The sequence below is a fragment of the Vulpes vulpes genome, chromosome 3, assembly GCF_048418805.1.
Source record: "Vulpes vulpes isolate BD-2025 chromosome 3, VulVul3, whole genome shotgun sequence".
In the NCBI taxonomy this organism is placed as follows: Eukaryota; Metazoa; Chordata; class Mammalia; order Carnivora; family Canidae; genus Vulpes; species Vulpes vulpes.
The window spans coordinates 63,605,088-63,628,146 of record NC_132782.1 but is presented as its reverse complement, the minus strand read 5'-3'; positions in this window follow the sequence as shown (position 1 = coordinate 63,628,146).

The following is a 23,059-nucleotide window of genomic DNA, read 5'->3' as shown; positions in this document are numbered from 1 at the left end:
TGGAAGGAGAGATTTATTTTCCTTTCGGTGGCTCTTACCCTTACCCTGGGGGAAAAGAAAAGTTTAAACAACCTTAGACTGTGGCCTGGTTATTGTGCTGCTCGCTATCTAATTATAGGACAAGTCTAGAATTTGTAGTCAAGTAGCGTATTCCCTTTGATTAGTATCATAAAAGCAGCAAACCTGTCACTTTAATTTTCAGCAAAATTATATGGATATCCATATAATATGATTTCAGAGAAGAAATGAACAATCATTTATTTCCTTTCCAAAGATAAATTGAGTGAATATAACTTACGGTTATAAAACAAGAATAATAGCTTCTTAGATTGCCCTTTAATCAATCATACACTTACTTTTCAAGAGGTTCATCTGTTTTATTCCATGATTAATAATGCTGCAGCATGAGCGCATTATTGGATCCCAGCGGGGGACGTCCCGGATGCTTTTAGCTGCTTTGGAATGGTCAGTTGGGGTTCATTATGGGCTGATATTGAACAATTTATAAAATCTTGTCTAAACATCTGCCAGCTCCGATAGGCCGACGTGTCTGAGGATGGGAAATTGCTAGACCAGTTGATATTGACAAACGGATCTCTCTCCAGTGGCTTTTTGTGCCTTAGAAATTAGTGGCCTCTTGCTGGGGTCTTGTTAGAAAGGGTATTTGAAAGTAATCTTGGGTACTTGAGGCAAAGCCAGGGGGCTGTTAACTGGACACCGAGCCAGGGCAGTGGGGAGGAGCAGTTGTGGTTTGTCTCCCGAGAAAAGGAGTAGATCGAGATTTAGGTTTTCTGCTACTTCTTAGGCATTTTGTTGGTTTTGAGTATAAAAGCATTTGGAGGCTGGACATAAAGCCAACCTTTAGGGTACAGAGCTGCTCCCTCCACCCCCGCCCCACCTCCTTCCTGCCTCTGCAAGTAAGAAACATGGAAATGTTTGGAGCTGAGCTATTTCTTGGTGACAGGGAAGATTTTTCACATGGGAAACTGTGCCACTCTGTGGCAGCGAGTCTGGAAGAAAACAAATGTGAGGTCTGCTAACGGAAAAGTGAGCTGTGAGCTCTTTTGCTCATTTTTGTTTCAGATGTGAAACCTTCATAGGATTTCCATGAAGATAATGATTCCCCCCCTCCAGATAGCATTTTTGAGGGCAACATGAAGGGATGAAGTAGTTTGCTTTTAATAATAGCCATACAATGCACAGCAGAGAACACAATGCACATGGCAGCAGTATCCGTTAGATGTAATATTATAATTTGAGTATTTGGAAGACTTTGCTGCAAAGTATGGAAGTGAATAATCTCTAGCAAATTAAACACTTCAAGACCACACACCCTAATGAACATGCAACAGTTAAGGCACTCTGTCTCTGAGAGAAGTATGGAGTATGGGAGTGGAAAACCCAAACAAAAATTGATCTTTGTGCATATGTTCAGAAATTGAAGCCTGGATAATAGCTGCCTCCCTTTGGAACAGCAGATTGTTTTACCTGGACATGTGATCCTTCCCGAAAGCGCGCACACCCACACCCACCCCCACTCCATCCCCGACCCGGTTCTCCGGACAACCGCACCTTTCAGACAGTGAAAACTCAAAGCAGCTCAGGAGATTAGCTGAGGCTAACGAATCTTCTTTGATGTTTATATGCCCAACAAATTATCAAAGATTTCCATAACTTACTCACCCTGCCTCCTGACCTGAATTTCATTCTGGAGAACTTGATTTTTAAATGTGTGCTAAGAACATAAAACCTGCAGGTGTTTAGAGGGATCTTTCTAAAGAGAAATGCAGAGTGATTTATGAGCTCTTCTCCATGAAGATCATTAGGAAAGAAGGAGGAGGAGGAAGGGAGAGGGGGAAGGGAGGGAGGGAGGGGGGGAGAGGAGGGGGAACAGAGAGAGGAGAGGGAGAAAGAGGGGAGACGGGGTGGAGAGAGAGCCTCCCCTGGGGAGGAAGCTGGTGTGGGTTCTGATTTTTATTTGTGCTGGAGACGCCGGGGACGGGAGCGGTCGCCGGCCCGGAGCTCGCAGCTCCCGGTGGCGGCGGCCTGGCGCGCGGGGCGCTGGCGAGCGGGGCGGGAGCCGCCGGCCGGGCCTGGCGCCGCAGCCCGACCCCGCGCTCGCGGCCCTCGGCCTGGCCCCGGCCCCGGCCCCGGCCCCGGCCCCGGCCCCGGCCCCGGCCCCGGCCCGGCGGCCCCTGCCCTGCGCCGCCCCGGCTCGGCCGCGCCGCCCGCCGGATCGAACCCGCGCTCTCATCTCGGGGGCCCCGGGGCCGGGCGCTGCGGAGAGTCCCGGGGCGCTGCCCGGCGGCCGCGGCCTCCGCGCCCGTCAAATGTCAACATTTGTCCCCAATAAAAGAGTTATTGTTTCTGCGAAGCTGCCCAGCAACTGCCTTTGAAACTTGCAAAGAACTTCATCCACCTTTGTCCGACGCGAGGCGAGAGGGCGGGAGCGGGGAGAGGTCGGGGCTGCGGCCGGCCGCGGGGGCGCCCCCCGCCCGCACCTGGGCGCCCGACTCCCGCCGCTCCCGGGACACCTGCGGCGCGGCCCCGGCGCCCCGACGCGCGCCCTCCAGCCCGCCAGTCTTGGGGTGCGGGGACGCTGCACCCAAATAAATAGCACAGACGCTGACACGAACCTGGCTTGTTTTTTGTTTTTATCGTTACAGAATAAATGTGCCCTAAACTTGCACTGCTGGTGTCCAGAAAACACACATCAGTTTGAAAATATCATTCCAAACCAGTTTATTTGTTCCGTCGGAGGAAACCCTTTCAAATCTAAGCAGCAGTACACCGAATTATTAGGAAGTTTCCTCCAAATAACTCTACACCACGATTAACAGATGATTTTTCCTTAGTGCTTTGGGAATCCCGAGAACAGCATTTATTTTAACCCCCAAATTAAGGATATACGTAGGTATATGAAATAAGTGTTTTTACACAGCTTTTACAAAAATAACATTTTAAACGTTTTAAAAAATGCGTTAACCCAAGGGGCAACCACGGGGACAATACACAACAGTCTGTGATATGTGGATATTATGATTAACATCATTTGAATTTCTACAAATCGCAAAGGGGACATGTCCCTTTGATGTATTTTCAAACCTTTATGCAAGTGACAAATCCCTACAGATATTTTAAAGGCTTATTATGAGAAGAAGTAATCTATGACAATATAATTTTTCAGTTGCTGAAAATTACTTTCTATGGGCCTTAATGACAGCACATGCCGGCCCTCCCCTTTGCTTTGGCTGGAGCTCCATCAGACCAGGTTTTCATGATGTGCATATGGACCCTCAGCTCGGTAGGCAAGGAGGAAACACTTGTTTTAGGGTACACACCTCCCCCCCTTGTATGCTTCACTACTTTTTCACCTGTATCTCCTGCAAACAGAGGGCTACAGACTCATTGCCTCCACCCTCCACCCCCCACCCTCCTAGCAGAGAATAGGCTTGTGTTCTCTCTACTGAGGGCAGAGCGTTCTCTCTCTTTCTAAGAAAGATAAAAATTGAAGATGTTATTAAGGAGGACTATACTGGCAATATAATAAAAAAGGAATGAGTTATGAAATCTCCCTCTTCTGTTCTTCTGCAATCCCAGGTAAAAGGAAAGAGGAAGAATGTGTTTTTTTTTTCTTTTTTTTTTTTGTTTACTGAAGTCTGGCCCCAAGATAATAAGGGAGAGTCTTTTTTAAAAGGTGTCCCAGTGTTACTTTGTTCTATATGGAACTGATCACAAATTAAATCTGATATTCTCAAAGAAGCAAACTGTGAAGTTTGGGGCTGCCTCCAAATGGTAAAGCAGTGGATCTTGGTAGGAAATGCCCAGAGGGCAGAAACGAAACACAACACTACACAAGCACTGGCATTTTTCGTGAGGAGATAAATTGACAATTTATTGTGTGTAACTCCTGATCAATTATTAATCCTTAGTGTCAACAACAGGGTTATAATTACCTTTGGTTGTTTAAAGGAGGTGTAGTGTTTTGTTTTGTTTTTGTTTTTGTTTTTTTATTTCTCTCATCCCTAATTAGTTAATGCTCTCTAGCAAGGACCCTGAGAGGAACTGGGCTGACCAGGCCCCTGCCCTCCCCTCCTTTTGGTGACCTTTAGGGAAAACACCTGCAGTCACCTTCCTGCCCTCAGTAACTGCCCCCAGCCTCCATTCCAGCGGAGGGCACCTTCCCCCCTACGCTCCCCCAGCCATAAATAATGATTCCAGAGGAAAAGGTGGAAATGACAAACAAATAGAGCACAGCTGGAATTAATAAGGCTGATCAAAGTTAGCGACAGTGTGACTGCTCGCAGGGATGAAGGTCTGAGGCCCACAGAGATGCCATCATAGCTCCTGCCTTTTCCTCCGAGATCAAGAAAAAGGGCAAAGCAAATATTTGAACTCTGGCATCTTCTGACAGAGGGGGGACCTGGGTTCCCAGGCCTGGCGGAACCCAGGGGAACTTGCTTACCTGGCCTGGGGTTTGGAGGGCGCAGTGCATGTGCCCCTGCCTGCGCAGTCCCGTGCACTCCACTCTGGTCCAGGCCACCGCGGGGTGGGTGATCTTCGGCCCTGAGAGGTTGGGCTGGGAGTTGGCAGGTTGGATGGGCACAGGCAGGAGGCTGGGGTCAGTGGGGGCTGCCGGCGACTGGTGTCTCCAGGAGCTGGGGAGAGGGAGGCAACGTCAGCCAGGGGAAGCCGCCCCCCAGCGCCTGAGGAGGAGCGCCAGGAGCACTGGCTGTGGGCGCTGTCGCCCTGAGTCCCAGCCCCCAGAGGACCTGGTTCAGGTGAGCGGGCTGGGGATGCCCCTGCGTTTCCCCCAGGGAGGGCCCCAAGCTCCTTCTGTCCTTAGAGCCCCGCGGGTGTCCCGGCTGAGTACAGGTGCCTTGCTCTGGCACAGCTACAATAATTTCTTCGGGGCTTTTGTGCAAGGTCTTCAGACGCCTGCGCTGTCCGAGATGGGGGCGCCTTTCCGTGGACACCCCAGGCCCTTTCTGCCCTGCGGGCCCCCAGTGCGGCACCGCCACGCGCCTGCTGCCTGGGTCACTTCGAGGCCCCAAGAGCAGCCACCCGACTCGCAGAGCAGCAGCCGGTGGAGCCAGCGTGTGGATGCGGTGAACCACCTGGGCCCCCCTGCCAGGGACACTGATGGAGTCACTGCGGGGGTCACTGCCGGGAGCCTGCGGCCCCGGGCTGGGGCGGGAGGGGGCTGAGGGGGGCTCACTCAGAAGTGAGGGGCTGAGGAACCCGAGGGGGCCTGAGCTGGAACTCTGGATCCCCGAGGCAGAATGCGCCCCCCGCCCCTGCGGCCTGAGAGCCCGAGTTCTTCCATCGGCCCCCTCCCCTTGGGATGGGGGGGGCGGTATCTGGCCCTGGAGCCTCCTTCGGACGGGCTGCAGCCGGGCTCCCTGGGCCTTGGACCGCCCGCAGGAGCGCTGGACGGCAACGGCGGCCGCTCCCGAGGCCCACCGGCCTCCCCCGGACTTCGGCAGGTGCCTTGCCCTGGGGCCCTCCAGCCCGGCTCGGGCTCGCGTCCGAGGATGGTGCCCCGGTCCGCGTCCCCCGCCCCAGCGCCTCGGGAGGCCGCCGCCGCCCAGCGCTGCTGCAAGGTGAGGAGTGCGGCGGCCGCCGGGGACGCGCGGACCCTGCGCTCCAGCCGCCGCACCTTCCGGGCCCCCTTCCTCGCCTCCCTGCGCGGGCGCCGCACGTCTGTGGGCGGCGGAGGACCGCGGCCTCCGAAGCTGCGGGGAGCGAGGGCTCGTGGCGCGCCCGGTGGTCCCCGGAGCCCCGACCCCCGGCAGGTGGGACGGACCCCGCGCGCGCCCCGGGCGGCCTCCCCCTGCGCCGCCCGCCCGGCAGGTGGCCCCCCAGGGACGGCCGCGGCGGGCAGCGAGGGGCAGGGCGCTGGAGGGAGCCTCTGGCGTCTCGGCACCGCTGCCCGCAGCCCAGTGGCCCGCAAAGCTGCTGCTTCTCCTTCAGGGAATTTACTAGACCAAGTCAGGGCTTTACAGGCCCAATAAAGTCAATGTGCCGCCTCCACATGCTGCCCGAAGCCCTCGCCGCGCTCCTCCTGAAGAACTAGCTGGTGGGCTGCCTGGAGGTGGTGACCGACGCTGCGTAGGCAGCGCAGCCTGTGGCCCGGATGGGGGCGCCCGCGAGCGCGCTCGGTCGCCGGGTTTCCGTTGTGCTGAACCAGGGAGGTTCTCCAATCCATCCTCGCCCTCACCGCTTCCTTTTGGGCCCCTTGGGGGAGCTTTGACTGCAAAGCTCAGACCTGGTAGCCCGAGGGCGGGGCCTAGGAACCGTGTTCTGCCTCCCGCAGCGGGGAGAGGGGCCCTAGCAAGTGCAGGACCTAAGGTAGGCAGCAGAGGCAGCTGGGGTGGGGGGAGCACTGGGGGATGGAGGGGCTGGGAGGTGAGGGTCAGGTCATGGGAGGTGCTGTGCTCCTTACCTTTGGTGCTCAGGGCCTTGTTCATCTGGGAGACACCCCCCCCCGCCCCCCCCCAGAGGCCTAAGCTGGGTCCTTCCTCACCATTCACACCCGGGGGGGGGGGGGGGGGTTACTTGAGAGTGGAGGTCTGCCCCCACCGGAATGAGGAAATGGTGGTGGGCCGGGGTGGGGTCAGCCCTCCAAGGCTTGGAGACCAGGATCCCCCCAGGCCAGAGTGGGGTGGACCGGGGTGGGCCCCAGGGGTTGCAGATCAGGTTCTGGGCGGTACCCAATGATGATGACTTCGCTCCTTTAAATCTGAGGCCCAGACCAGCTCCAGGCTTCTTCTTCCTGACTCTCAAGCGGTGGAAAAACAATTTGTTTCGGAATGATGATGCGATACTCAGCCCCTCAAGTAAAGGTGCCCTTGGTGGTAACCGGGCCCAGACGTAAACAGGAGTTACCAGGCCCAGTCCCGGTGACCCTGCGTCCTGCAGGGGGTCCAATCTGGGGTGGACAGGGCAAGGTTGAGCCCGAGCCTGAGTGGCGAGACAGTGTGTTGAACATTCTGTGGGGCTGGGCTTTTCATAAAGGCAGAGGCTGACTTGAGGCTGTGCTTTAAAGAAGATAAAGCCGGCCTGCCGGGAGACAGAACCACAAATGAGTTATATTGTAAACAACTCCACTGACTTCACCATGTTAAGGAGAAGCAGATAATGTATTCAGGTGCACACCCCTCCCCTCCTGCCTTTCCAGTGCAAACAAGGCACAGCGAGGGGGAAGAAGGCCTAGATGCAGGTGGGCTGGGGGCCTGGGAGGGGAGAGGGGTGGGCTGACTCTCAGGCCAGGTGCACTTTTGCCCCAACTCTTTGAGGTCAGGAAAGGCCACCAGTAGATAACGTCTGACAGGGGAAGGGAACAAGATGGTCCTAAGTCATCTCAGCGCTGGGGGGTCCTGCAAAGCACATCTCCGTGGGACTGCGGCACCTCACGTGAGCACTGGCAGTTTGGGGCAGGGTGCTTGGGGGCAGGTGCTGACCGTCATCATCTGGACGGTGTCCCACGGGAGACGGAGGATAAGCTCTGTGTAGCGTGGGTGGCCGCCTTGGTGCGGCCCCATTCCTGGCTCTGAACAGCGGTCCTACAGAAGGGGCAGTGCCTGCGCTCGGGAGGTGGGTGCTGCTTGCAGGGGAATCCCAGGTGATGCCATGCAGGATGGCCCCTCCACAGCTTGGAGGGGGAGGGAGCGGCATTACAGACTGTCCTCCTGTGACACCCTAAGGGGCCCAAATGGCCCTTCCCCAGGCCCTAGCTCCTCCCACTCAGGAGGCTGGGCAGGGGGCCCCTCATGGGGTTAGGCTGGTCCCAGCAGCACCACTGTCCATCCGAGGGGGTCACTCCTAGATCTCATCCTGGCCAGAGGCCCCATGGTATCCACGGACCAGGGTCACTAACGAGGCCCACGTTGCGTGTCTGGATCCTGAACGTGGGTAAACCAGGCTTCCTGACTGCTCCAAACAAGACACTTTAGCCGTCCACCATGAGAAATACACCTCCAAGTGACAGCACCACAAAATCTGGGCAAGGCACAATTAGCTGGGAGTTAGGGACATTACAAAGAGGGCTGGATTTAATTGTCACTGTCCTGCCTGGGTGCTGTGCTCTGGGGGGCGGCAGTGCGTGGACTTGTCAAAGCAAAAAGGGCGACGTTCCCATTGACTTGTTCTTGTCCTTAGCATGATGAACCCTTATAACAATTAAGATTTTCATATAATTTGTGTCCCACTGACAAGATATGATTTAACAATTTTGTCTTAAAAGTGTAGACTTAGATATATCTTCAGCGGAAACGGTGCAGTAAACCAGATGTGAGAAACAAAAATAGCCAACTTGTGTGTTTTCCCAAAAGAGTTTTTTCTTCTATAATATTCTGTTATCTCTTGAGATTTGAAGGCAAAATAGACATTATAATTTATAAATATCCAAATTTTAAATAAAAACTTAAAAAAATAAAGCTGCACTGTTTTAATGTTTGAACAGCCATTGCTGACAGGGGAGGGGGGACATCTGAGGAGGGATCCCCGTGGAGGGAGTGGGGAGTTTTGAAGGGGGGGGGGCCTTTCTGGGCCCAGCACAGACGGAGCAGGGGTGGACTCATCTCACTGAGCCTCCTTCTCCCCTTCTGTATGTGGGAAGCCATGTCACACGCAGAGCAGCAGGTTAAATGCCAAGGTGTGGAGGGGACATTGGGGCAGGACTGGGAAGGTGCTTTCAAGGACACCAGGGTGGCATAAGGAGGTGTGCACCGTGGGCAACGGGGTGACCTCAGATGGTACGATGAGGGAGAGAGACCCCAGTCGTGCCCTAAAAGGGGAAAGGTGGGGCAGAGAAAGGTTGAGTATGCTTCTCTCTGGGGGTCCAGGGCTCGGCCCCACCCAGGCCCAGAGCACAGAGCAGCCCTCCTCTGGGCGGCTGCCCCTTGGCCAACTTCGTTTCCCACTAACTTTGCTCGCAGGAAGCTGGACCCCACTCACACATGTCCCTGCTCGCATCACAGAGAAAGCTGGAGCACAGTTAGGGTCGCAGAAACATCACCCAGCGAGTGCACAGAGCCCCCCGGGCGCCCTCCTCACCACGCAGCCTCCCCGCAGCCTCCCCCCGCTCTTAGCAGCCAGGTTGCGGGGACTACATTTGTTTCAATGGGTGATTGAGTATCGATACATTTTGAACTGAAGTCCACAGTTTAAGTCTGGGCTCACTCTGTGTCCCACATTCTGAGGGTTTTGACAAATGCACAACGTCATGAGGTTTGATTTTATGCAGCACAAATATAGACCTTTTCCTGACCTTAGACGTGTCCCTTAGATTTTTGTGAGAAATAATGGATACAATCAATAAATAGATATGATATAAATAGAATACAATGTACACATGAATATAGAAAAGAGTCACACATGAACATACAAATATATATATAAATTCCAGAGGTGCTAAATAAAATACAAGACATCCAGTTACATCTTTTTTTATATATATATAAACAGTGGATACTTTTGTAGTATAAGCAAAGTATGCCCCCTGCAGTGTTTAGGTCTAAAATTTTGTTGATTTTCTGTACTTTGAATTTAACTGTATTTATTTTTATTTTTATTTGCTAAACCTGGCCATCTTAATATTGATGAGGCACAGTAAAAAATATTTGTCAAGTGGCACTTTTTTAAAACATAGGCTTTGAAACAGAGGAGTGGAAGGAGGGAGGGAGAGTACACACAACTAAATTTACTGTGTGCTTATGGATGGAGCTGGGGTGGCAGGTGGCCCTCGTCACAGCCGGAATCACCTTTAGCAAGAGCAGAAGTACACAAAGTGGACGTCTTTGGACGCAGCGGCCCCAACACTGACCAGCTCTCCACACCTTCCCTTCCTTCTTTTCTGCCGTGAAAATCTATTCTCAAATCACATACTCTTCTCATAAGTAAATGCTATGACTTAAAAATGGTCACTTTAATTCAGCATAACATACTGACCCTCACTAGCATTCACAGTGTTTACACCCTACATGAAGTGACTTCATGTCCTAATGTCCCTAAAGCAGAATGGCATCAGAAGCACCTGGACAGAGGTTCGGGGTTACTTGGTTCGGCATGGACCCAGGCACTGGTATTTCTTTAAAGGGTGATGGCCTGAGGCTAAGAAAATGAGAAAATAAAAAATAAATGCCCACAGTAGAAATTCAGACACTGTTCAGGTGGTGGATCCATGTGGGACAGAGCTGGGGTGTGAAATTCTCTTTGGTGGATCTGGGCTATAGTGACCCGCACACTCCCGAAAGAACCAAGAGATTCCACAGATGACGGAGATCCTGTAAACAGAGCTGTCTGGAGACAGTAGGGACTGGGTGGCTTTGCTTGGCCATCAGTGGGTGGTCAGAGAGCTCTTGGGTTTCCATCAGAAGCTGGTACATGTCTGCACCTTATAGGTAGTGATCCCCAGTGTTAGAAACCAGCCTTAGCCCTGACTCAGCTGTGGGTCCACACACCACTCCCCCATGTTCGGCAGGACGGAGGGGTACTGGCATTTGGATCGGGGCCCGGGCCTCTGTTCTGCAGACTGCTTGGTGTACAAGGCTGCATGCCCCAGCTTCAGCCAGCACTGCGGTTCATGAATGCAACAGGCTGGAGATTTGCTGGGTTTGCACTGACCTGAGGTCCACGCAGTGAATATGTATGGGCTTCTGGGTTTGCAGGTGGAGAAGGAGCGAAACAAAGTGATTTGATCACAAGAAAAGTTCCAGTCACGAGGCTTTTCCTGGAGGTTTGGGTCCTGAGGCAGGTAGATGCCTGCACAAGAGACGTCAAATCTGTTCACACTGGATTGCCAGCCTATTGGTACAGGGTTGGTGCCTCAGGAGAGCCCCTGCCTGTCGGGCCAGTGGTAACATAAGCTGGAGACAGTCACTTGAGTTTTCAATAATTTCTGGTTGGGTTTCACTGTGCTGCTGTGCAGTCCCACTAATGAATCTAGATGTGTTATCAATGAGCCCATTGGAATCCACTGTAAACCTGCAGGGGACATAGATTTCTTGGGACTTTCCTGTTGGTTTCAGAGGCCTTCTGTCCCTGCCCATCTGTGAGTGTGTCTTCCCCACACCACTGCTCTCTGGTCTTCCTTCGGTCCCAAGGTTGGGACACAGCTCAGAGCAGGACCCACATCCAGCACCTGCCCCTTCACTGCCGCTGCATTGCATGTCTGTGGATGGACACCAGAGTTTTACAAGAAGACTGTGACTCTCAGGCCATCCTTTAGGCTCTGAGCAGAGAGACCGACACTGACAAGGAACAACCAGAGGTGCGTTGTGCACTAAGCCCTGGACACCTGTGAAACCTGTGAAACGGAACATTTTCGTTTCAACTGTTTGGATGGGAAGACACATGATAATTGAAAGAGCCGTGCCTGCAGTTGTGCCTCCCATGTCCTATTTCCCTGCTCCTCTGGTCTGCCCATAGCAGCACCCAAACCCTGGTTTCCTGCCTCAAAGCCTTCTTCTAGCCCTGCCATCCCACACCAGCCTCCAAAATACCTGCTTCAAATAGATCACGGACCTCCTACTCACCTGGTCAAGGCCTTTGCCAATAGGACCTGGGTCTCACTGGCCTTCTGCATGATCCTCAGAGGTTCCCCTTGCTTGCTCACATCTTTGGGTACAAGCCTGTTTGAAAACACATCTTTGTGCTGGGACTGTGTGCACACTGCCAGCTGTAGGCATCCTGTGTAAGACAGTCAGCTACAAGAGGCTTATGCAGACAGTATTAAGAAATTTGTGTAGACAGTAACCTGCAGGAGTTTTGTGTAAACAGTCAGGTGCAGGAGGCTGTATAAATAGGAGGAAGCTGTGTGCACAGTTGTGTGCAAGAGGCTGTTGCATAGTCTGGTGCAGGAGGCAGGGTGCACAGTGGAGCAGGAGGTGGGATGCATAGTCAAGAGGAGGAGGCAAAGTGCACAGTGGGGGCAGGAGACGGGGTACACAGTCGAGAAGAGAAGGCAGGGTACACAAGGGGGGCAGGAGGTGGGGTGCACAGTGGGTGCAGGAGGTGGGGTGCACAGTGGGGCAGGAGGTGGAGTGCACAGTGGGTGCAGGAAGTGGGGTGCATAGTTGAGAGGAGGAGGCGGGGTGCACAGTGGGTGCAGGAGGTGGAGTGCATAGTCGAGAGGAGGATGCGGGCACACAGTGGATGCAGAAGCCTGGAACCTCAGACACATTCTCAGACACACCCTGTGCCTTGTTTTCTTCACAAGAATCCTCTTCTCCCTCTTGAACTACTGGTTAAGACTCTGTTCATGTGAAGCTGCTTCCACACCCCTGGAGAACAGTCTGAGTTAAACACAGATGAGTAGGACTTATTTTAAGTATATGCCCTTATTAAATGTTTGTTAAATGATCACGATGTTTTGAAAAGCCACAGCCTGGCCAAAGTATTGCAGGGTGAGAAGTGGAGGGGGTCTCATGGAGGAAAGAGCCGCGGGTGCCGGGCCCGGCGCTTGCGGGCAGCTCCTGGGTCACTACCTACCTTGCTCCAAACTCAGCTGAGCAGGAGGTGAGAGAAATGGCACTTTCTCATGTTTTCCTGACTGAGACTTGTAGTAACTGTCTCTGCAAGGTGGCCGAACCCTTTCAGGTATGAATGCAAAGGGGACTCAAGTTTAATTTCGATGTCATTGAAGTCTTTGCTGCCACAGAAGAAGAGTGGCTTCTTAGCAATGACATCAATCCAGTTCATAACTCTGTGTATAAATGCGTTCTATAAACAGGCAGGCCTCATTTCATTGTACTTGGCTTTATTGCACTTAGGAGATACTGCATTTTTTTTTACAAACAGAAGATTTGTGGCAACGCCGCATGGAGCATGTCTACTGGTGCCATTTTTCCAACAGCATTTGCTGTGTGTTTTTGTGTCACGTTTTGGTAATTTTCACAATATTTGAATGATGAAAATTTCATTATTATTATATCTGTCTTGGTGATCTGTGATCGGTGATGTTACAGTTGTAATTGCTTGGGGTCTGTGTCCACTGGATACTTCACATCCAGTATCTCATTGAAGAATCGTGCAGACCTCACAGTGTCCCTGGGTTGATGTTACTGGCCTCACATGTAAGGAGGAGGGGCCGAAGCCCAGTGGTCAGGACATGCAGCCAAATATAAAGGCAGAGAGTGTCAGCATTGATTTCAGGCTTCCTCTGAGCTTACTGTGGACTCACTCATCCGGACCTCACTACAACAGCACAGCATAGGACTGTCATCTCTATCGACAATGGGAAACTTGTTGCAGGTCACAGGGATTACAATACAGATTCTAACTCTGCCCACAACAGCCCAAGGAATATGCTCTGGATCCCGTACCTGGCAAAGTGAGGATCCCCTGCTCCTGTCCTGGCTACATCTCCACCTGGTCTGCTCTCCCAGGCTGATCTGTCCTTCCCTCCACCACATGCCCTCCTTGCCCATCCTCAGCTGTCCCTGCTACAAACTGGCTTTTGTGCAAATAAGGACTATGGGCAAGAATGCAGCCCAGGGTTGTGTGGATGGCATAGTCCCTAAACCTCCATCATAAATGTCCATCGGGACCTGTAGGTCTGTGTAAACACACTGCAAAGCACAATGAACAGAGACTCAACACAGACTTTGTCTGCTCCAGTGGAGGACCGTGGAAAGCCCTTCCAGATTAAACAGAGCAGCAGGTAGCTCAGTCGTTCTCCTTAAATTGTTCTATAGCGAGTTCACAAAAAGGGCTTCAGTATCTGCAAAAACAAATGGACAACCCATACTATCCCAACTGCTGCCATCCAAAGTGGTGGTAATGACAGTGGTCTCGGCTCTCGGGCCGGCCTCCATCACCTTCGGGGCCACTCGCTTTTGGGTCCAACCCCACGATCTGCTGGCCTCCACCCCTGGCTTCCTTGCTGAGAGTTTCCCTTCCCTGATCGGGCACGTCTATCCATCCACTCCTCTCCAATGGAGTTTAAATTCCCCAGAATAAGTCACACTCAAAAAGGGGCCGTAGCATGGAGCTGTGCTTTATACAAATGTCCTTTAATTTGCTCTCTTCTAATGAGTAAATGGCCAACTTGTAGCAGACTCCAGATCCTCAGGACACAGCACGGCTTGCCGCATTTATGCAGAACGGCGGGGACAACCTACAGAAGCACATCCCATTTTTTGTACTTTCTATTAAATTCCTTTCTCATTTTGAGCATTCTTGATTTAAACATTCGGTGAAGCTGCTTCAACCTTCAGGATCATGCATAACATCCTCACCTTTTGCTCTTACGCACATACACACTGCTAAGTTCCCAAAGACCATGATGCCGCCCTCATTGCACATCCCCTCAGACTCATGCATTGCCTGCACGATCTAATTTTGAAGCAAGAGTTGCCTGTACTTCATATGGATTACCAATCTTTTGGCAAGATGTATCAAGGCAACGACGTACTTCAGGCGTCTTTGGGACTGTCACTCATCACCAATGGGCAGGTTGGCGCATTGTGTGGCACCAGCTGCCTGGATAAAACCACAAGGTATGAATGGCGTTTACCCTTCCTCCTCCTTAGGCTTCCCCTTCCACACACACCTAGTGCTGGTAGGGAGGGTCCAGAGGCCCGGTTTCAATGAACACACATGTCCAGGTTGTGAATGCAAATAAACGTCTTAAGTTCGAGGGATCCCTGGGTGGCGCAGCGGTTTGGCGCCTGCCTTTGGCCCGGGGCGTGATCCTGGAGACCCGGGGTCGAATCCCACATCGGGCTCCCGGTGCATGGAGCCTGCTTCTCCCTCTGCCTGTGTCTCTGCCTCTCTCTCTCTCAGTGTGACTATCATGAATAAATAAATAAAATCTTAAAAAAACGTCTTAAGTTCGAGATGAAGCATAAAGGCACGGCTAGAGGGTGGGCAAGCAGGCTATTCCTGCTGGAATGCTGAGCGCCACATGGGAGCGTTCTTCGGGAGGTGTGTCTTCCTTCTTGTCATGTGACCTCATCGTCCTGCTTGCTGGCTTCTCCGTGGGGTCCTCAGGGAGCTGTCCCCTCACGGACCCTCGTGGTGCCACCTGACCTCCATGCAAGCCCCTCGGTGGCCAGTGGGTGCTGGTGAACCTTCCTGCAGGAAACCCCTGAGGGACCATCCATCTCCCAGTTGTGTGGCCGCACAACAGGTGTGCTCCCAAGGAGTAATTATCAGAGCAAGTATGTGGAAATCCACGTTTATATTTATTGAGTTATAATCCGGTCCACTTACATTTATCGAGGCTCTTGTGACCTGCGAAGGCGTAGGAAGAGCATACTGCGTGTGGTAATCAGGCCGCCTGCTTTCTGGCTCCAGCATGCCACTTCCTGTAATGCCTCCAACCTTACCTGTCTCAGGTGCACAAGCAGAGGACTGAACAAACTATTCCTAACAATGTCCACACAGAAACCCTGTAGTTCCATTCCTCTCCTGTATCGGGCTGCGAGACAGTTCTACAAAACTTAGAGAATATCAGACAACTTAGTGATTGAGTTATTATCTGGAAGGATAATGTTTGTTTTCACTGCAGACTCTTTGCTGTGAAGTGAACATTGTGGCAACAAAATTAAAATAATTTTCTTTCAAAAAGGTTTTGTTTAAAGTGGAGCACACTCGAAGCAGACATGAATCAGGAGATTTTATAGTACTGCAAAAATTTGTTTAATATATTATTCAATTTCTTGACCATTATTAACTCTTTTGAGCTACTAACAGAGTTTTTTGTATTAGAGGAATACCTTGGAATGGTTCATAAATCTTCTGGGCTGCAAGTGGATGTTGTGTAGACTGTCCATAAAGGTAATTTTAAACCCACAAGGAAATTTTTAAAAGAGAAAGTGACGTGATCCCCTAGTTGTGGCCTGTTCACTTGAGGCAGGAGGGAAGGAGGAGAGCATTTGGGAAATTTTCTAACATGGAAAATAAAGCCCGTGTTAGCTTTGTCGATTTAGGGCCTTTCTTGGTAAAGCAGTAAAAATGCAGTGGCAAATTGCTGGCTTGCATGTGCAAGGTGGGCTCACAAGCTTCTGCGTCCCTGATTCAGGCAGCACATCTTCTGAGTTCCTGGGAGACAGAACATAGGCAGGGTCTGTAACCTGCAACATGACCACGGTTGTGTTGGGTCAGGTTGTGTGTTTGTGTCTCTTTCCCTGTGTTTTCCGTCTGGGAGATGACGCCTCGCTTCTCTGACCCCTGACACCCTCGTCCCAACAGCTCACAGGATATCACAGATACTGACTTACTATGCACTGCCAGTGGTGAGGTGCCGGGGAGCAGAATGCAACCTTATCCGTGTTCCAGAGGCTGCACCATGGACGATGTGCTTTCCCAGGGGTCCCATGTGGCCATCACAGGACCGGGGAGCAGCCCACTGTCCGGACCTCAGTCCAGGGCAGACTACAGAGTTGCAGGATGTACCCCACACTCCGAACCGAAATCCAGCTTTTCTTCCTTGAGAACAATACCCCTACTACCGCCCCACCCGCTTTTTCAGATCGCGGCATTTTCGTGATGTGGTTTTGAAGAAAAAAGTCAAAAGTGATTAGGGTGATGGCCTGCCATCTCTCAAACGCTCGCTGGCTTTGAGCAGTGCTGGAGAAAGGAGCGCTATACACGTGGACAAACTATTTCTGCTGCACTTGGAAGGCATGAAATACATTGAAAGACGTTTAAAAATACCTTTCCCAGGATCGGAGGACGATGGCAGCTAGGTAAGGAAGAGTTTAGTATGCTCCGAGTGAAAGTTCTTTATTGGAAAAGCTGACAGGTGCTCCATTTGTATGAGAAAAACCAGCCATTGTTACCCAAACCTCTCAGAATCCTTAACACTCTGCTTGTCACAGGCATATAGATCATGATTCTGTTTGAGCAGTATTGTTCAAAATTTCTATTAATAATTCCACAAGCACTTCACTAGTGACTAAAATGACCTTGGATTTTACAAATGGAAAATGTTCCCAGCCACATCCAGGGGTGAGAAGCAGGCAGCGGCCCCAGTGGGTCCTTACCCTTTTATATCATTTGCATGGCCTTTCTTAGGCAATTTTCATTTCAAAGTCTTGTTTAACTTCCTTGGGGATGCCATTTCATGGGTGTGAATTTAGATTAAAAAAAACACTTCCTGTTCCTTGTCTTTCTTTCTTTCTTTCTTTCTTTCTTTCTTTCTTTCTTTCTTTCTTTCTTTCTTTCTTTCTTTCTTTCTCTCTCTCTTTCTTTCTTTCTTTCTTTCTTTCTTTCTCTCTCTCTCTCTCTCTCTCTCTTTCTTTCTTCTTCTTCCTTCCTTCCTTCCTTCCTTCCTTCCTTCCTTCCTTCCTTCCTTTTTCTTTATTTCTTTTTCTTTCTTTTCCCCCTAGTCTGACCTCATCAAAACAGAGCGAATGAGGCTATGATTGTACATTCGACTGACTCCTGGATGAGCTTAGCATGGATGACTCATGTTCAGAGCCACAACCCCTGTCTCCTCTCTCAACTCGGAGGTCTGGGGGGCCTCCCAGATGTGCAGATAGTTCAGAGTGCCCATGGCCTTGCCAGTGGGGAGGGGAGTGTGCACGGTGGGCAGGCACGGTGTGGACACAGAGCTCCCACGGACACAGCTTTGGGGCCTGGGCCTGCATCCCGTTCCCCACTGCACAGCCTTGGCCTTGCCCGTGTCAGCATGTCCATGAATTCACCTGGTGTTATTGCCCTCTTACTGTGCTGCAGATGCTGGACTGTTCAGTTTGACCCATCCCTGTTTGCCTTTCCACTCATAGGACAAGAATTGGGAAGGAGAATCACCGCAATCTCTAGACCCAAGCTTTGACAATCTCAAGATTCTCTGGGTTGACATGGGATCTTTCTGTGGTTGGTAAGAGCTCTTTAAACAGAGGAAGTTCCTTTGGAGAAAGAGACAAACCACGAGAGACCCCTAACTCTGGGAAACAAACAAAGGGCTGTAGAAGAGGAAGTGGGCGGGGGGATGGGGTGACTGGTGACAGGCACTGAGGAGGGCACATGATGGAATGAGGACTGGGTGTAATACTATATGTTGGAAAATTGAATTTAAATTAAAAAAAACAAAAACAAAAAACAGGGCAGCCTGGGTGGCTCAGCGGTTTGGTGCCGCTTCGGCCCAGGGCCTAATCCTGGAGACCCGGGATCGAGTCCCGTGTCAGGCTCCCTGTGAGGAGCCTGCTTCTCCCTCTGCCTTTGTCTCTGCCTCTCTCTCCCTCGCTCTCTCTCTCTATGTCTCTCGTGAATAAATAAATACAATCTTTAAAAAAATAAAATTAAAAAAATAAAAAACAGAAACAGAGGGAGTCCCATACGAGGTTCACCAGGAACACCTCTATGTTCTGTTGAATATAAATGACCTAAAAGCCCAAGTCACAGGCTCAATCCCAAAGGACTCACTCAGTAGTGGTGGTTGGAAACTGCATGAAACATGTAGCCTGATGTCTCTTGAACACATGCTTCTTGATATAAGACAGCGTGGCTTTAGGAACAGTTAGAAACCACCTGATGGACAGATGTTTCTGACCGTGGGTCTGCGGGGATGCATTCGTGGGTATGCACGGCGGTCTAGTAGTTTAGGCTTGTTTTCAAGGTGTGGGTTGTGACCCACGGTGGGTCACGAGATCAATGAGCAGTTTCCTTTAAACAAAATAAAACAGAAAAGATCATTGGGTCGCTCAGGAGGCTTCGTGAACTTGTGTTTCAGGTGTGCTTGTGTGTGTGCGCAGTGTGTGCGTAGATATGAAAATACCTTTCTTGCAAGGGCTGTGTTTGGGCAGCTTGAAAGCCCCTAGTGTAGGCTGTAAGCAACAGATTACTCATGCTTCTCTGGAAGCTGGTTGGGGTTTTAGCTTTACTCTAAGTGGGACCCTTCCTTTCTACGCAGCTTAGTGCAGAGGCCAGGGTGCCCACTGGCTGTCTGCTCCAAATAACAGGTCCACTTCCGCCTCTATGAACAGGAGGTGGAGAGAGTGCCTGCCTCTCAGTAAAGGCAACAAATGTCCCTAAAAGGTGAGTGAAGCAAACACTGATCAGGTGAGAACACGGGAGCCGTGGTGAATGGTACGTAGCTTCAGGGAGCAGTGAATGGGTGTAGCCAGCTGTTACCGGGGGTTGTCAAGTCGCCGAGAGACGGTAGCCTGTGCCCAAACCAGGGCTCACCGGGTCCGGGAGGCTTCCTGGAGCCCCTGCGGACGTCCTTGATTTTGGAAGCTTCCAGCCTTCCTATTCCTTCCCTGAGCACTTGGAGGCCTCACTCTGCCATTCCTTCAGCCACGTGGCATTCTACAGATGCCAAACCCTTGACATCATGTTCTGAGGACAGCAATCCCAAAAAATAAGTATTCCAAACCTGTGAGTCAAGTCCACAAACGTTCTCAAAGCACTCAGAGAGAAAACACTGACAAAAACCATGGGGTCCACGTCTGATCTCTAAGTGCGATCTCCCCCCGTGGGGCCCTGGACAGACTCAATTGTCTTTCTGGGCAAACTTTCTTCCAAGAAACCCACCAAGGAATTTTAGTCTTATTGCATTTAATCAGCAAATGTGAACAAGAAAGTATCCTCTTCATTAGAGGCACTCAGAAATTCCGGCCAGCTGTTTCCTGCCACTTGGCTGAGGACAGTGGGGGGAATCCTCCCCATGTCTCTGCCATGAGATTACACTTCCATCATCTCCTTCCTAAACCAGGACCCCAGGCCAAGAGTGCGCCTGTGAGTGATGGGCTCACCTTCCAATGTGCACTAACACCTGGTGCACACACCAAAGGTTCTGGAGACTGTGGGCATCACTTCCAGCTAAGTCTGTATTGTCAAAGGCAGCTCCCCCCTGAAAGTTCATGGCACTTGCGGCCTCAAAATGTGGTTGGAGAGAGAAGCCACAGCGAGCATGCCAACACACGTATAACCCATGGCTCACTCACATGCCCTGCATCATGAGATGCTCTGCGAGTCCTTCCTGCCACTGTCTCTTAGAATATAAACAACACCTTTCCTCCAAAAATGTTGCTCCCGGGCATCATGCTCACTTTGCAATTATCCTGACACCCCCCAAATGGAGTGGCCGAACAGGGGTTCTCGTTTGTTTATACCAGTAGCTGGACCATTCACCTGTGTGCCGGAGGGCTGCGGTGCTGCTGCACCTCCGGACATGGAGGGGCCTGTCCACTATGGGAGAGACCGTCCCAGAATGATAGAACTCGGGGTTCCATCGCCACAGAGGTACAGCTTATTTTGTGCATGTACCTTCCCCTTTCCAACCCTCCTGTTCGGACAGGCCAGTGGTCACCATGCGCTGTCAGGAGAAGCAATTACAGTAGGGACCTTGGCTCTGGGTTTCTGTCTAATGGGGAATGCGTTCTCCCCTGTGTGTGTGCCCACAGGGGGAGAGGTTGCCTTCCCCTTGACTCTGCTCTTCCTCGTAGTCGGCTGATCCTGTAAAATAAGTGGGGGGGGGGGCTTCCGGCTGAGTTCAAGGTTCCCCAGTGAGCCCTGGGGTGGGTGAGACCCTTGGGGCTGACAGTGACAGAGGAGCTGGTTCCATTCTCTTTTTCTCTTTTTTTTACGTGCTCGCATTTGTCCTACAGACCCACATCCCAAACCCCGGTAAGTGTCCTAACAGTAAGCACTGGGTGGGGAATGGGGTTTCTTGGGCGTTTGGTGCACTGCTGGCTTTGGGGGAGGGCCCCGTGTTGGCAGGGTGGAGGAGGCCACACCGGGCTCTGATTACAGTATCTTGTTCAGGACCCATCGCTGACCACCCACCCCCAGGGAACAGGGCTCCCAAAGGGCAGGAGCTGGCTTCTTGCTCCTGGTCAGGTCCTGGGGACCCAGTGCCCGTCAGGATGTGCTGCCGAGGAAGAGGGCTCTTCCTCCAACAGAAGGGAGGACATGTCTGCCGTGTGTCTGTCCCCCACTCTGCACGTAGAGGCACATGTCCTTGTGCTCAGGGTCCGATGTTTTCGGGAGGGAAGGGATGAGGGGAGGCGGAGAGCAAGGCGGGTGAAGCAAGCATCCCAGCTGGGCTGGGGGTGGGGTGTCTTTCTCTGGACCATCACCGCAGGCTGTGCTGGTGGCCTGGACACGTGTCCAGCCCCGAGCCAGGTCCCGGGCTTGAGGTGCTGTCCATGTGCTGGCAGCCCTGACGCGTGGACGTGGCACCCCTGGAGCAGGTGCAGGATGGACAGAGCAGCTGCATGGAGGTGGGTGGCAAGTAAAGGTCCATCTCAAATGCCATGTCCATCACTGGTCCCCAGAACCCCCTCCCTCCAGGAGCAGAGTCACAGAGTCACTCAGCTCAGGACTTGCCACTCGCGGGAGCACGAGGAGCCACGGAGCCGTAGCACCGAATGCGGGGGAGCAGCTAATAATGTGAACGTCTTATCTTCTCGCCGAATAATACAGACCATTGTGAGCGTCTGGTCTTCTGACTCAGGAGTTTGTCGAGATGAAAATAACTCAGAGTTTCGTTGCCTGTAGCTAAGCTCCTGGCTGTGGAGATGCGGCCTGCGGTCTTCCCGGTTCCCGACGATTCTGTGCAGGACCTGGCGGCCCGTTGCCGGCTGCGCCCAAACCCGTCTTTCCAGTGCTGCTGCTCCGGGCCGGGCAGCGGAGAGGCCGTTGTGACCGGCTGCGGCCCCGAGTGTCTCTCACAGTGGGATCTGCTGGCTCCTGGCCCAGGCCCGTGAGGGCACGGGTGGCCCTGATGTAGGTGCTCGCTCACCTGAGGGAGGTCCGCCCGCCGGCACCGAAGCAGACGTGGGCTCTGTGCTGGACCTGGGGGGTGCCTCTGTGCCCCTCTGTGTGCCCCCTCCATGCCCCTCTGTGTCCCTCTGTGCCCCTCCGTGCCCCCTCTGTGCCCCTCCATACCCCTCCATGCCCCTCCGTGTGCACCCTTCATGCCCCTCCGTGTGCACCCTCCATGCCCCTCTGTGCCCCTCTGTGCCCCTCCGTGCCCCTCCATGCCCCTCCGTGTGCCCCCTCCATACCCTTCTGTGCCCCTTCTATGTCCCTCTGTGCCCCAGCCGTGCACCTCCATGCCCCCTCCATGCTCCTCTGTGCCCCTCCGTACCCCTCTGCCCTCCATGCCCCCTCTGTGCCCCTCTGCGTCCCCTCTGTGCCCCTCCATGCCCTTCTATGCTCCGTCTGTGCCCCTCTATGTCCCCTCTGTGCCCCTCTATGCCCTTCTGTCCCCCTCCGTACCCCCTCTATGCCCCTCCGTGCCCCTCCGTGCCCCTCCATGCCCCTCTGTGCCCCTCCGTGCCCCCTCCATGGCCCTCTGTGCCCCTCCGTGCCCTCTCCATGCCCCTCCATGCCCCCTCCATGCCCCCTCTGTGCCCCTCCATGCCCTCTCTGTGCCCTTCTGTGCCCCTCCATGCCCTGTTCGTGCCCCTCCGTGCCTCTCTGTGCCTCTCTGTGCCCCTCCATGCCCCCTTTGTGCCCCTCCGTGCCCCCTCCATGGCCCTCTGTACCCCTCCGTGCCCTCTCCATGCCCCTCCATGCCCCTCTGTGCCCTCTCCGTGCCCTTCTGTGCCCTCTCCATGCCCCTCTGTGCTCCCTCTGTGCCCCCTTCATGCCCCTCCGTGCCCCTCTGTGCTGTGCATGGCTCAGGGTGGATGCTGCAGGTGAGGCTTTGACACTTCCTGGGCCTGATGGTGCTCTGGCAGACGAGCCAGCCCTGACTCACCACAGCCATCCTCCACTCTGCTCACTAATTTGCAATTTGGCAAAAGTCAGGAAATGTAGTAGTTTCTACTTTTCAGTGCAGACACAGGAATATTCTCAGAATTATTAAGTTCTGGTGTCTTTCTATGGCCTTTGGAGACCAAGATAATTCAACAGTAAAAAGTAAAGTTTGTAATGTGTATATTGGGATTCTGGTAAGTAGAAAAAAAGTAAATATTTCTTTTAAAAATATGATGCAGAGGGCAGCCCCAGTGGCCCAGCAGTTTAGTGCCATCTTTGGCCTGGGGTGTGATCCTGGAGACCTGGGATCAAGTCCCACGTCGGGCTCCCTGCATGGGGCCTGCTCCTCCCTCTGCCTGTGTCTCTGCCTCTCTCTCTGTCTGTCATGAATAAATAAAAA